Source organism: Pholis gunnellus (assembly GCF_910591455.1).
Source record: "Pholis gunnellus genome assembly, chromosome: 1".
In the NCBI taxonomy this organism is placed as follows: domain Eukaryota; kingdom Metazoa; phylum Chordata; class Actinopteri; order Perciformes; family Pholidae; genus Pholis; species Pholis gunnellus.
In genome coordinates this window covers 25,634,732-25,647,347 of record NC_136528.1, presented here as the reverse complement: position 1 = coordinate 25,647,347, position 12,616 = coordinate 25,634,732, and positions in this window count along the sequence as shown.

Genomic DNA, 12,616 nt, shown 5'->3' with positions numbered 1-12,616 from the left:
AATATATGGCCCAGTCTAAACTATCAAACACAATTAAGAAGTGTGTGTAAAGTCCCTGAGGGAGCCATGCTGTGCTCATGTCTCTGCCACTGGTTATCTTACACCAAAGGTTCCCTCAATGACAATTTACTCTCTCTCGCTCTCTCTCGCTGTCTTTTGTCGTCGCCCTACAATCCTTCTTGTAAAAGTGCCAGTGAACTGTGGCTGCCGGGCCTAAAAATACCCGCCCCATGACAATGTTCTGTGACGCGTCTTTCTGCCAGCTACCTGATCCATTTGAGCCTACTTTTCTGGCTCCTCTTTGGCAGCCCCATTTCTTTCTCCTTGGGCTATGTCAAACTAACCTGGCTTTGCCAAAACCTAATATGACACTTAGGACCCTTGTGTCCCCACTCAAAGTCACCACATTAGAGTCACAGTCAATACGCCTTTAATCTAGAGGCTCAACTGAAGTGGATCAAACTAATTTGTCTTAATTTTCCCGCTTAAAGTTCTCTTCATTTCGTTTTAACATCTTTGCAGTCGGGATATTAGAGAAATGAATATCTTAAAAGTGAACTTGAGCACTCAAACAGCAGGCTGGGAAATGGAGACAATTTCCTCTTAAACAAATGTCATTGGCAGAGTATTCCTGTCTTGTTACGGTCTCAGAATTCACAACACAAGTAATTTCCTGGATCGACAAATAGCATTGATTTGAGTTGCATTGAAGTCACCATTCAATTGCATTTCTTACAGAATGCAATCAGGCATCACTCGCAATATTGATTTAAAAGAACTCCTGGTTTGGAAGAAAGAATCAGGCACTTGTGTCTAAATCCACTGGGTGTATTTTTTCTTCTCTGCAATGTATTTTGCCTTGACAGAGGCTTTCATAAGATGTGTCAAGAACTCATTAGTGCAAAATAATACAAAAACTTACTTTTCCGTCTTAAATCATTTACTGTTGCTTATGATGCACATCCATTGCTTTAATGCAGCATTGTGGATAGTGAAGCTTTTAATGTCATTATATACCTCTGGGCAGCCACTCATCATTTGGTCTTAAAGAATTGGACCATGCACACGTTTGCAACGTTTATATGAGGTTGTTTTTCTTACATATGTTGATTCAAGGGATTTTGTTGATTGCAATACGCTAGAATATATTTTTCATTAAAAGCAATCTTACGCATGCATTCATTCATATTTATTCTAGATTCTGAGAAGCCGCTGTTGTGCAACTAAACATAAATGTTGTGTGCATGTGTGGTGGTGGTTTTGGTGGTACGTGTTTGTCTGTAGGAGGGTGGGGGTGTGAGAGGAACAATGGTGGTCTTCAGAGGGCTTCTTAATGAGCCACGGTAATCAATGCCAAAGGAGATGGCTTTGATCGATGCCTTTGAGAAAACAATGTGTCGTGATGACCTCTGTCTGAAGAAACCACAAAGCAAAGACTAAACAAGGAAACTGACCTTCAGCAGCTTGTTGCTAGCATGCAGTTGACCCTTTAAATCACTATTTGTGCATAAACGTGTTGATTTAAGCTTTCCTTGGTGATAGGAAAGGGAGATTGGTGAAGATTTAAGACTTTCTTTCTGTTTACTGATAAATGCCCTTGTGGTTTAGCCACACTGATTTCAATAGCAAAACATACAACACAAAAATAGTTTAAATGGCAAGAGGAAATGCAACCTTTTTTTCAAGGACTCTGATTTCTTCAGATTTTTTTATTTTTTATTAATGATCTGTTAGACAAACACCATTAAGCAAGCCTTTGTGCCTTGATGCATTAAAAGGTTTGTTCTCAACACCAATGAGGTAAATGGTTGCATAAATTTCCCCTTCAAACTGCACTCCTTGGTAACACTTTAGAATAATTACACGCTATGACACATTAGTTAAGTATGAGTAAACACTTAATTCATAATTTATAAAGCATTGTTCCTCATTAGTATACAATTCACAACAGTTATAAAAATGATTTATTCTTGATTAATAAGCTTGTCTATTATGTGTTTTGTGATTGTGTTTTCATACTTTATAAATGATGGATTCCCCATTTGTAAATTAAGTATTATATATATTACAAACCAATTATTAAGAGTTGTACATGATTAATAACATCATTTATAAAGTGTAAGTAAATGATTAAGAACTTATTTAGATGTACATTATTTATGCATTTATATATATATATATATATATATATAATGATTTAGATATGCACTTATGGTTAGGGACTATGTTAATATATGCTTTATAAACACATAATACTGCAATTCATGATTAATTCAGGTAGTTACTAGTCATTAGTAAAGTGTTTTGTGTGACCTCATCTAAAGTGAGGACTATCTATTCCCAAAGCATTTATAAATGACATTGAAAGGCCATCAGTGCCTCAAAACCCACACAAGTCTCAGTTATCTTCTCAACAGAGAAGGCAAATAGACAAAACAGAAATTGATCAAGAACACATCAATATTTATTGCAAGATGAAAAAAAAAGAAAAAAAGGTAAAAAGATTCTCCTTCAGGAGAACATGGCTATCTAGCTAGCTAGCCTTCCAGCAAGTCACTGGAGGTCCTGAGACGGCGCACGCTACAACGTCACCTCCGTTGTAAATAGAGGAATCCAAGAGACAGTTGGCTAACTAGCTGTTATATGATAATGACAATGTTAGATGTTTATCTGTTCATATAAGTGGAGTGAATGCTTTATATCCAGCCATGTTCTCCTGAAGGATAATCTTTTTTTTTTTTTTTTTTATATGAATGAATTGCTGAGAGGTTTGTATTTACGAGTACATTGTTTGCATCTTGCAATAAATATTGATATGTTCTCTTGATCACTTTGTGTTTTGTCTATTTGCCTTTTCTGTTGAAAAGATAACTGAGACTTTTGTGGGTTTGGAGGCACTCTTGGCCTTTCAATGTCATAAATGCTTTGTAAGGCATAATTAGTCACACAAAATACTTTACTAACGACAGTAACTACCTGAATTAATCAAGAATTGCAGTATTAATACGCATTTATAAAGCATATATTAACATAGTCCCTAACCATAAGTGCATATCTAAATCATATATTTAAATGCATGAATAATGTACATCTAAATGTTTTTAATCATTAACTTACACTTTATAAATGATCTTATTAATCATCTACAACTCATTAATAATTGGTTTGTAATATATAATACTTAATTTACAAATGGGGAATCCATCATTTATAAAGTATGAAAACACAATCACGAAGCAAATAGAGGAGCTTATTAATCAATAAAACATTTATAACTGTTATGAATTGTATTCTAATGAGTGTTAATGTAGGAACAATGCTTTATAAATGATGAATTAAGTGTTTACTCATACTTAACTAATGCGTCATAGCGTGTAGTTATTATAAAGTGTTACCCACTCCTCTACAAGCTGTATGAACCTGTTTAATTAAAGTAACAAAATGGCAATTGTTTACTGAGCGGGGAATCCCCAAAATGCCGGATTTGGTGCCAATTTAATTTAAGCAAGGGAAGGTATAGTCTCCTTTGTTTCTTCATATTTCTTTCCCTCCAACAAGGGAATGCAGTTAAATGCCTGCTTCTATCATGTAAAGACGTTTAAGTGTTTGAGTGAATTATATAATATGCATGCATGTAACATCCATACACTGTTTGTGTCTCATTCTCACTCATGCATGGGGATTTTGGCGGATGTGCGGCTGACCTCCCTCAAAGTCTGGCAATATATAATGATGTATGACACAAAGTCACCCCATGTTTGGCACTGAAGGGAAGCCATTATATTACAATGCTTGTCATGCTACCCATCTCACAATTATGCAAGTTTAATGGGAAGCTAAGCGCAAGTTAATGGCCTGCATGCTGTGTCTAAGAAATTTTAAGAAAGCTTTCCAGTGAACAATATATGCATAATAGCCAGAATCTGACAAGGAAAATAAGAACATAATCACAGGAATTTATATTAATTTCTTTTGAGAGGTTGTACATTGTAGCAGAGCAGTAAAAGCTATTTTTTAAAAGAACTCTGACAAGGTAGGAACTGACAACGATGTAAATGCTGACAAAATGAAACCATTACACAGCCTATTAAAGATGTCTTTAACGTCTTGTTTCAATGGCAGGGAACGTGGTTAAGAATGTGGAAATCTCAGACATGATTGCTTTTGGAACCATGTATTTAAAGACAGTGAAGCTGGTATGAAGTTTAACTTTACCATAACTATCCAGTGCAACACCTTGAGGCTGATTGTATTGTCAATTGTTTATTTCAAACCAAGATGGTATCCATTTGATTCGATTACCGGTCCTTTCTACATCGTGGTACACATGTCTACAGTACATTTGTGATATCCTCTCTAAATTAGATGGGTTATTATGGGCACATTTGAGTGGCTGTACCAGTGAGTGGGCTATAATAACATACTGTTAGTCAGGAAAGAAAGCTAGTTGAGCTAGGGGATACATTGAAACACGATGTGATTCTTTAGTTTTTCAGTAATGGCCACACACACCCATAATATAACCAGAACAGGGAGTTTTTTAACATCCAATGCTAATGTTTTTAAAATTACCTTTCTCTACCTTTTAAATCACTCTCATAGACTAATTTTCCTCCTCGCTGTAATTCAGAATGTTGTGCAAATGCATTTTATTGCCTCGTGTGAAGCGGTTTGACTTGAATCTGTGTTTGAAAGATGCTATACAAAATAACTTGCAATGCTTTTCCTTATGGGTTGCCCATACAGTATAAGGGAGTTCAAATACATATTTGAGAAAGAAATGCAATGCTGTAATTTGCTTGTACTGCATATGTGTCCCATACATGCTTTAATGTCTGTGAAAAATGAAGCTAGCATAAGTTCATGCAGGACACGGAAGTTATACGCCCCAGCTGACAGCCAGCCGATTGAATCATAGCTTCCAATCGGCCACGCACCAATCACAGCCCACTCTCACTTCACGGAGGTTTATTTAAATATGGCTTCCTCCTCACTGATTCATTCTACATCTACGCTGCTACAGACCACACTGCTGGCGAAGCTTCGCCTCCTCCACCCCAGCCTCCACCTCTTCGTTAGTTCATCTTCTGGCAAATGTTTGAAATGTATTTAAAAAATGTACCTCTGTCCTGTAAACCCAGGGGGGTTATTGCTCGTGCTCCCAGTCTTAGCTCAGTAGCTGCTGGCTAATCCGGGGAGCATTCAAAGAGCGGAGCCATTATCGCCAAGTTTAACTGTATTCCATTTGTTACAATAAATGGTTAAAATCTATAACGAGAGTGTTCCTGACTGAATTATACATAATAAATTTCTATCGAGCAAATGTAATTGTCATTTCCCCTTTGATGGAGGGGGAACTTTCAGAAATTGGTACTTTTAATTTTTTTTTTACATCTTTAAAATGATGTTACGATTTATATTAGATTTCTCTTTGGTATCACAGCTATAAATCCCACCACTTCTGTGCCTACTCTCAACACCCTTGCAGTGCTCTTCTAGCCTCTCTCTTTAACATCCACATCAGTCTGCTCTTATAGGCACTCTGTTTAGTCAAATAGCACAGATGTCAGTTTGACAAAATGGCTAAATTCCAGGGTTGAGAACTATTATCAAGAGTTTTCAGCACAAATCAAGTCAAATATATTGACTTGGTTATCACTAAAAAAAACAAGAGAACTTTGTAATACGAATAGAGATTACAAATTAAATGATCTTCCACTGCAATTACAATGTCCTAATACACAACACATTCTCAAAAATGTTCTGCTTGTAAATGACTTCATTACTGAAAAACTGATAAAAAAAACGTTTGTACTCAAAATACCCCATTTGTGCCGCAGTAATCCTCTCCTTCTACAGCTATTCAACACTTAATATTAAATGGTTAGTGCATCTGTACTGTAGATGCCAAATGTGGTGTTGTTATTCTCTGTGTTATTGGGTGGCGCTATACTATTGACCTGTGCTCCGTTTATATAGCTATGTAAGTCACTGGTGTTGTCAGGTGTTTGACCCCGGAAGGGCAAAGGGTTTTGATCGCTTTATGCGTTACACTAACAGTTTATTGAGTTTATACCACTGGTGCGTTGAATGTCGGTGGCAACAAAGAAAATAAACAAACTTTCATCCAACAAACTGGTCAGTGATTATGTACCTAATGCAACGCTCAGCAAAGGTATTCTAGACGTACAACGAGCGCGTCAGCCAGGTCACTCCAGAGGGAACGACACCTCAGTAGCCTACAGAACAATACTGGGCTTCTTTAACATCTACACTGCACACTCATCTATAATTCACATATTACGTACCTGTATTCAGAACAATAGTGTATTGAGGATAATTAGGGCTTCACTTAAACAGGGAAATCGCATTAGATGGAAAATAACATGCCTGCTGAGTTGAGCAGCAGGGATGTGTCTTTCTGTCTTTGTAGATAAAAACGCCTCATTACATGTAAAACATTATTTCCAGTACAAATGATAGTCATCTTTGTAATTTCATTTTTAGCCAGACACAAGTATAGCATTTTTTCTGGATGCTGTTTTTATCCTCTTTGCAATTAGTCATGTTTACAACATCCCACAGAGTTACAACAATATCACAAAGCCCATCAAGTAGCCTCCAAGTTGGAATCAATAGAGTGGTTTCGCAGTTGCGCCATTTGGAGGTGTGCACACAGGCAGGTGGCAGGAAACAGAAAAACAGTGGAGCTTAGGAGAGGATATGAGCAGTTGACTACGTGAATTGCAAAGGTGATTAATGAAAACGTTCAATATTGCAAGTGGGAAACATATTTTTCAGGACTGAGTAAATAACTAAATCTACCGACCTTTATTAACATCCCTTTTGTATACACATTAAGCTCCTCTGTCAGATAGGATATAGTGGTATTGTGATGCTTGGCCACTTGGAGTATTACTCAATCAAAATACAAAGCTAGAATCTATAAAGTAAACAAAGAACAAACCATGAGAAAGAGGGAACAAAAGGGAAGTGGACAATTTAAAAGTTAAGAGTTAATGGCTTGGTGTTAATGCTGCTTGTAAGACATTATAATGAACCATATTACCGGCTGTGGGTGAATCTTTTTCAGTACCTGGAAAAAAATAATACACCGTTCCTCTAATATGATCATTGAGAGAAGACACATTTGACAAAGCTGCTCAGCATCACCGTCAATGGAAAAAGCTAATAGAATTAACACTTGGGCATAGCATGCATAATGTCCATCATATCCATGTTTCCCATGCTCACAAATTTACTATATGGACATGATATCGAGGACCTATCTTGGATTCGATTGCCGTGTTTTGGAAAAAGTTCCCTCCGGAATGGCTCTCTTGTTAAATTTGCATGGGATTGCATCAGATGACATTTCAAGGAAGGGGGGGGGGGGGGGGGGGGGGTTGTGTTGTCATTTCTTTGTTCTTTAAGGTATGTTAAAGAGTAATATCTACTCATTTGTAGTGGGTTATTGTGTTTGGCCATTTAGATGTGTAGCTATGTGGTGGACGTTTGTAAGTTTCAGAGTAGAAAATGTTCAACAAAATTGTCTTCTACTGGAAAATAGCAACTAGTATCAAGGGTGTCATGGTCCATCTAGACCATGACACCCTGGTTATCTAGATCCACGATTTGATTTGACTTCCAATTTTAAGGTGATGATTCAATTTAAACAACTTTTTTCAGTATTGACCCCTATGCCATTGTTAGACTATTGAGTCTTGATTCCTAAAGATTAAGAGATCATCAGTTGTATGCCATGTCAGCCATCATCTACATTTTCAAATGCTTCTTTTAAAAGATTCCTACATGGTATCAAATGGGATTTGACGGCCATATTTTTTCAGGGAAATGTAATCCATGAAGGCTATATGGTCAAATTTGAATATTTTTTTCAAAATGTAATTACAATAAGTTAACTGGGAACAAAACAAAGAGCTTCTTTGTGGTTGGAAGGGTACTTGAGTTTCATCAGCTGCAAAAAGCCACCAGATCCTTTTGTGGAAGTTGATTTTAAATGAGGATCAAAGAGGTGCCTGTATCAATGTTCTTTTACCAATCAAATCGAATTGTTTGTGATACCTGCAAATATGTCCTGCCATATATGTCTGGTTGCCTATGGTGACGTACAGTACCTGCGTGCAGCAAAGCCTACAACCTGTAGTTTTTATGTCAATATTGTCTTACATTTTTTTATACAACTCACAGGAAGGCAACATGTTGCCACACCGGTTACTTCAGGGAAGCAGGAGGATTTTCCAGTTATATTTCAGAAGTGTTGCTATTGGGTTCGTCTCTACGTGCATGTGCAGTGATGAATATCTTTTTAGGCCCTTGCGCCCTGCACAGGTCTCTCTGTGCTGTGCAGCCATAGTTCTGCTCCTTCAAACAGTGGAAATAAAAAAACACAATGGCCCTTTTAAACTCCAACTACTTTCCTGTATAGTGCAGTTTCCTCTCAGCCAATCTGCTTATGCTCCCACTGAACATTTTGCAGTCCCCTTCACACAGACACATACTCCCAACACAAATAAAAGGCTAGCAAACACAATTTACAATGCTGCAGGCACAGTCCAGTCACTTCCTCATATTTTTACAAATTAAAAAAAATCCTCTTTTTTGACATTCCTGTCATTCCCAAACACAGAAAGTGTCTGCGTAACTCCCAATACCAGTACAAACGGCTGTCATTTGGCCATTCCCTGGCTCTGCTCACTTTCTCCAAGAGTATGGAAACAGTGCTGGAGCCATTACACAGGAAAAAGATCAGGTTTTTGTCCTACTAAGACGACCTGATGCGATTGCCCCCTTGTCAGGAGAATGCTGCACTCCACACGATCAAAGATGTAGAGCATCTGCAAACACTAGGTTTCGTCATTAATTGGCAGGGGAGCTCTCTTTTTCTCACAAATTAAATTACACGGAGGCGAACCTCTATGGATGGGGTGGAATGTGCCAGTCCCAAGTGGTAGGTGGAAAGTGTGAGAATCCCCCATCCCTCCACAAAAACTGTCTGGAGCTGTCTGCGGTGTTGAAAGTGCTTAAACACTTTGCTCCACTACTAAAAAACGTACATGTTAGGGTGAGGAAAGACAACATTACAGTGGCAGCGTACACTAACCGCCAGGGCGGTATGCGATCAGTCGGGCTGCTGGAAATAGCCAGCAGACGTCTGCTGTGGTCTCACAAGCAACTACCTTTTATCAGCAGTGTATATCCCCGGGGTACAGAACCGCGTGGTGTAATGTCTTTCGAGAGACTTCACAATGCGCACTGTAGTTCTCCATGAACACACGAGACCACCCTCCACTAGGACTGGATGAATCCTCTCACCGACAGTGGCCCAGAGCTCTCATTTATGCATTTCCCCCAGTTCCTCTGACTGTCCCTATTACACATTGAATCGCACATTCAGGAAGATAATCTAACAATCATTCTGGTGGCCAAAAGCAAATTATGGTTCCCGACTATGTTGCAGTTATCTATTCAGAGTATCCTGCATCTTTTTACTTAACTTCAGGCATTGCAATGAGTTGTATCCAGTGTCTCTATAATTTGAGTAGAGCCACTGTTCCAGCAAAAAGGCTCTGTAGTATCGAACTATCTCGGAAGAGTCCATCTAAGTATGTGTGAATCCCCGAAATGAGCAGTATCTTCAGGTATCTGATCACTAGGTTATGATACAATACTATCACAATACGTTGCATACAATAAAGCTTTGTTTGCTCTGAAGGAAGCACTAAAGAAGGGGTCATTTGGATGCCAAAATCCAAAATATGCATCTTCAGGGAGACATGAATGTATTTATCAAATGTCATAGAATTTGCCTTTATACTGTAGGTTTTGAGTTATGGTACAATATGTACAGTTATAATTGTATGTCTGTATCTTGTTTTTATGTTGTTAATTTTCACAGCAAAGTCATTGGGGTTCATCCTCTGAGGACCATGGATGTATTTTTGTGAACTATAAAGTCTTGTTAATTAACACTGCACACCACTGATTATTTACACTCACTTTATCCATGAGGTTTTGATCCTCAGACCTTCATCAGGTAAGATGTAGAACAGGGGTCCCCAAACTTTTTCCTGTGAGGGCCACATCACTGAACATATCGTTTGACCTAGGGCCCGATCATGGGGGGGGGGGGGGTGCTACTCGCAGGTGAGCGACTGGTGCATCGTGCGCGGGGGGGGGGGGGGGGGGCGCTACTCGCGTGCTACTCGCAGGTGAGCGACCGTTGCATCGTGCGCGCGGATCGGGGCTCGGCTCTTCTACTTCTTCTACTCTTCTACTTCTACAGGGTGCGCGCATGACAGCTCTCATCTCGTTCGCCCCCTGGTGGTTGGCTGATTAAAATTCGATTAATTGTGCAGACTGAAAAAAAATCATAATGCGTCTCTGGTATTGTTCAGGGGGCCGGACCAAATGTGGAGGCGGGCCGCATCCGGCCCGCGGGCCGTAGTTTGGGGACCACTGATGTAGAACATATATGAATCTGACCCCCAGAAGAACTAATCAATCAAAGGAGGCCGGCAGCAACTTCAAGATCAGTAGCCATACAAATAAAGGTCAAAGAGTTATTAGAATTGTAAACAAACATCGCAATCCAATCTGCAGTTCCAGATATTTCCCTCTAGACCGAAGTGAACCAACAATGCAATGACACTCACCTTTCAATCGCATCCTAAAAGAAACCAACTTCGATGAACAGTTGTGTGACCTTATTTGCAGTGCAAACTTCAAATATTTATTTCACAAACAATTATGACTACAGTTAGGTTGCAGGTAGTTCTGCTGATTTTCTGATTCACAATACATGGCAGAATATACAGTATTCACAAAAATATTCTATACAGGTATTTGAAGGATTTTCAAAATCCCAAATTACTTTAAATAATGTCAAACAAAAGGTAAAGCCAATGCTGCTAAATACTTCAGTTTGATCTTTAGATCCTCATTAAGCAATGATGAAGAGAGCTATAGGAAAACCAAACCTACATACATCACTTCACTAAATCAAACCTTTCTCAAAGTATTTCCCTGTTTTGCTAAAAATAATAATTGCTAATTACTCATGAAACCTAGAAAGCTACCGATGTAAAGAAATTAATACTTCAAAGGAAGAAAGACTTCTATATTGACTCGGTCATGCATTGTTCACCAATAAATAAAGTGACGCAAGCATTTGCAATGTGTATTTTAGTATGCTTTTTCATCTGGAGCAGTAAAGAATTGGTCAGACTCGCACCGTTTGATCAACTATTTTTGCACTACATGCACTGCTATATTCATTACATAATATTATTTTTGTCTATTCATTATGTAACTTTACTATTAATCAACTGTGTGACCTGGTCTGTATGGACTGTCGATTGTTGTGTGTTTCGGTAGGCTGGTCTGAGTCAATAGTTCAGGGCTTTTTCATGCTCGCAGCCAACAATCATCATTGCACATTATATTTACAGTATGTTAACTCACATGTCAATGTATGATGCTGAGTCTAGTTAGTCCATCTACTGATAATCACTGTCACAGCAACATTAGGAGTTATATTGTATGCTAACAAATTATGCAAATGTTTGGACTAAAGGTGTACAGCCATGCTAGCGGCTCAGTGAGGCTGTACTTAGGCACTTATTTACACAGTTTTAGTTTGAGTCAAATGCTAACACATCTTAATTAAGTACATTAGCATGTTACCATTTGCTAAATACAAACACAATTTACAGCTAAAAAGCAAGGAATCTCTGTCTGTGGGTATATCCTCCATGTATCGCAAGAACCGTTCATCCGATCTACTTTACACTTGGCAGGTGTGTTGCTTGGGACCTAAGGGAGTACTTTGTTGAATTTGGCGTAATTTCGACACATGGCAACATTCAATATTAACAAACTTTGACAAAACAAGTGACTGTGACTCAGTGCACCAGTGGAGGCAGGGCTTCACGACTCAAGTATGTCATACGTAACATGGATGCTGGATGTACTAACTTTACATGGATGCTATACTAAAGTTACAACCCGACTCTTTCTCACTTCTTTGGAGTCAACATGAACGGATAGCCAACTGGAAGTAGAATCCGACCAGAAAGTACTTCACAGGCGTGACTGAGTGAGCAGCGACTTGGGTGTGTTGTGCAAGTCAATGCAACCTCTGTTAAGCCAGCTTTTAGCTGTGTTATAAGCAGGACTATGCAAATGGTAAGACCCCCTGCTGATGGCAGACGTCACTGGGATTACTCTGAGCTGCATGCATGGGAATGAATAACAATATAATTAGTGTCTTATTAAGTTAGTTGTTTCAAATGTTTATAAGGTTGTTCCTCCACAGATTGAATTGGACTTGCAGTTATGACAAATTGTGAGCTTTATGTATTATTCACTCGCTAACACATGTTTTGTGCATGTGTGTCTGTGCCGCTGTGTGCCAGCATAAAACTGACATGTGGCGGCGAAACAAAGCACAAATAAAAACATTATTTGCGGGAAGGTGCCAGATTTTGGATGAATGCAACCCAAAGCAAGATTAATCTATGCCTGTCTGTGTCAGGCCTGTGAGGTCTGTGAGCCTTGGTTCGAAGAGTGGCAATACAAAGCAGCGATGTTTGAC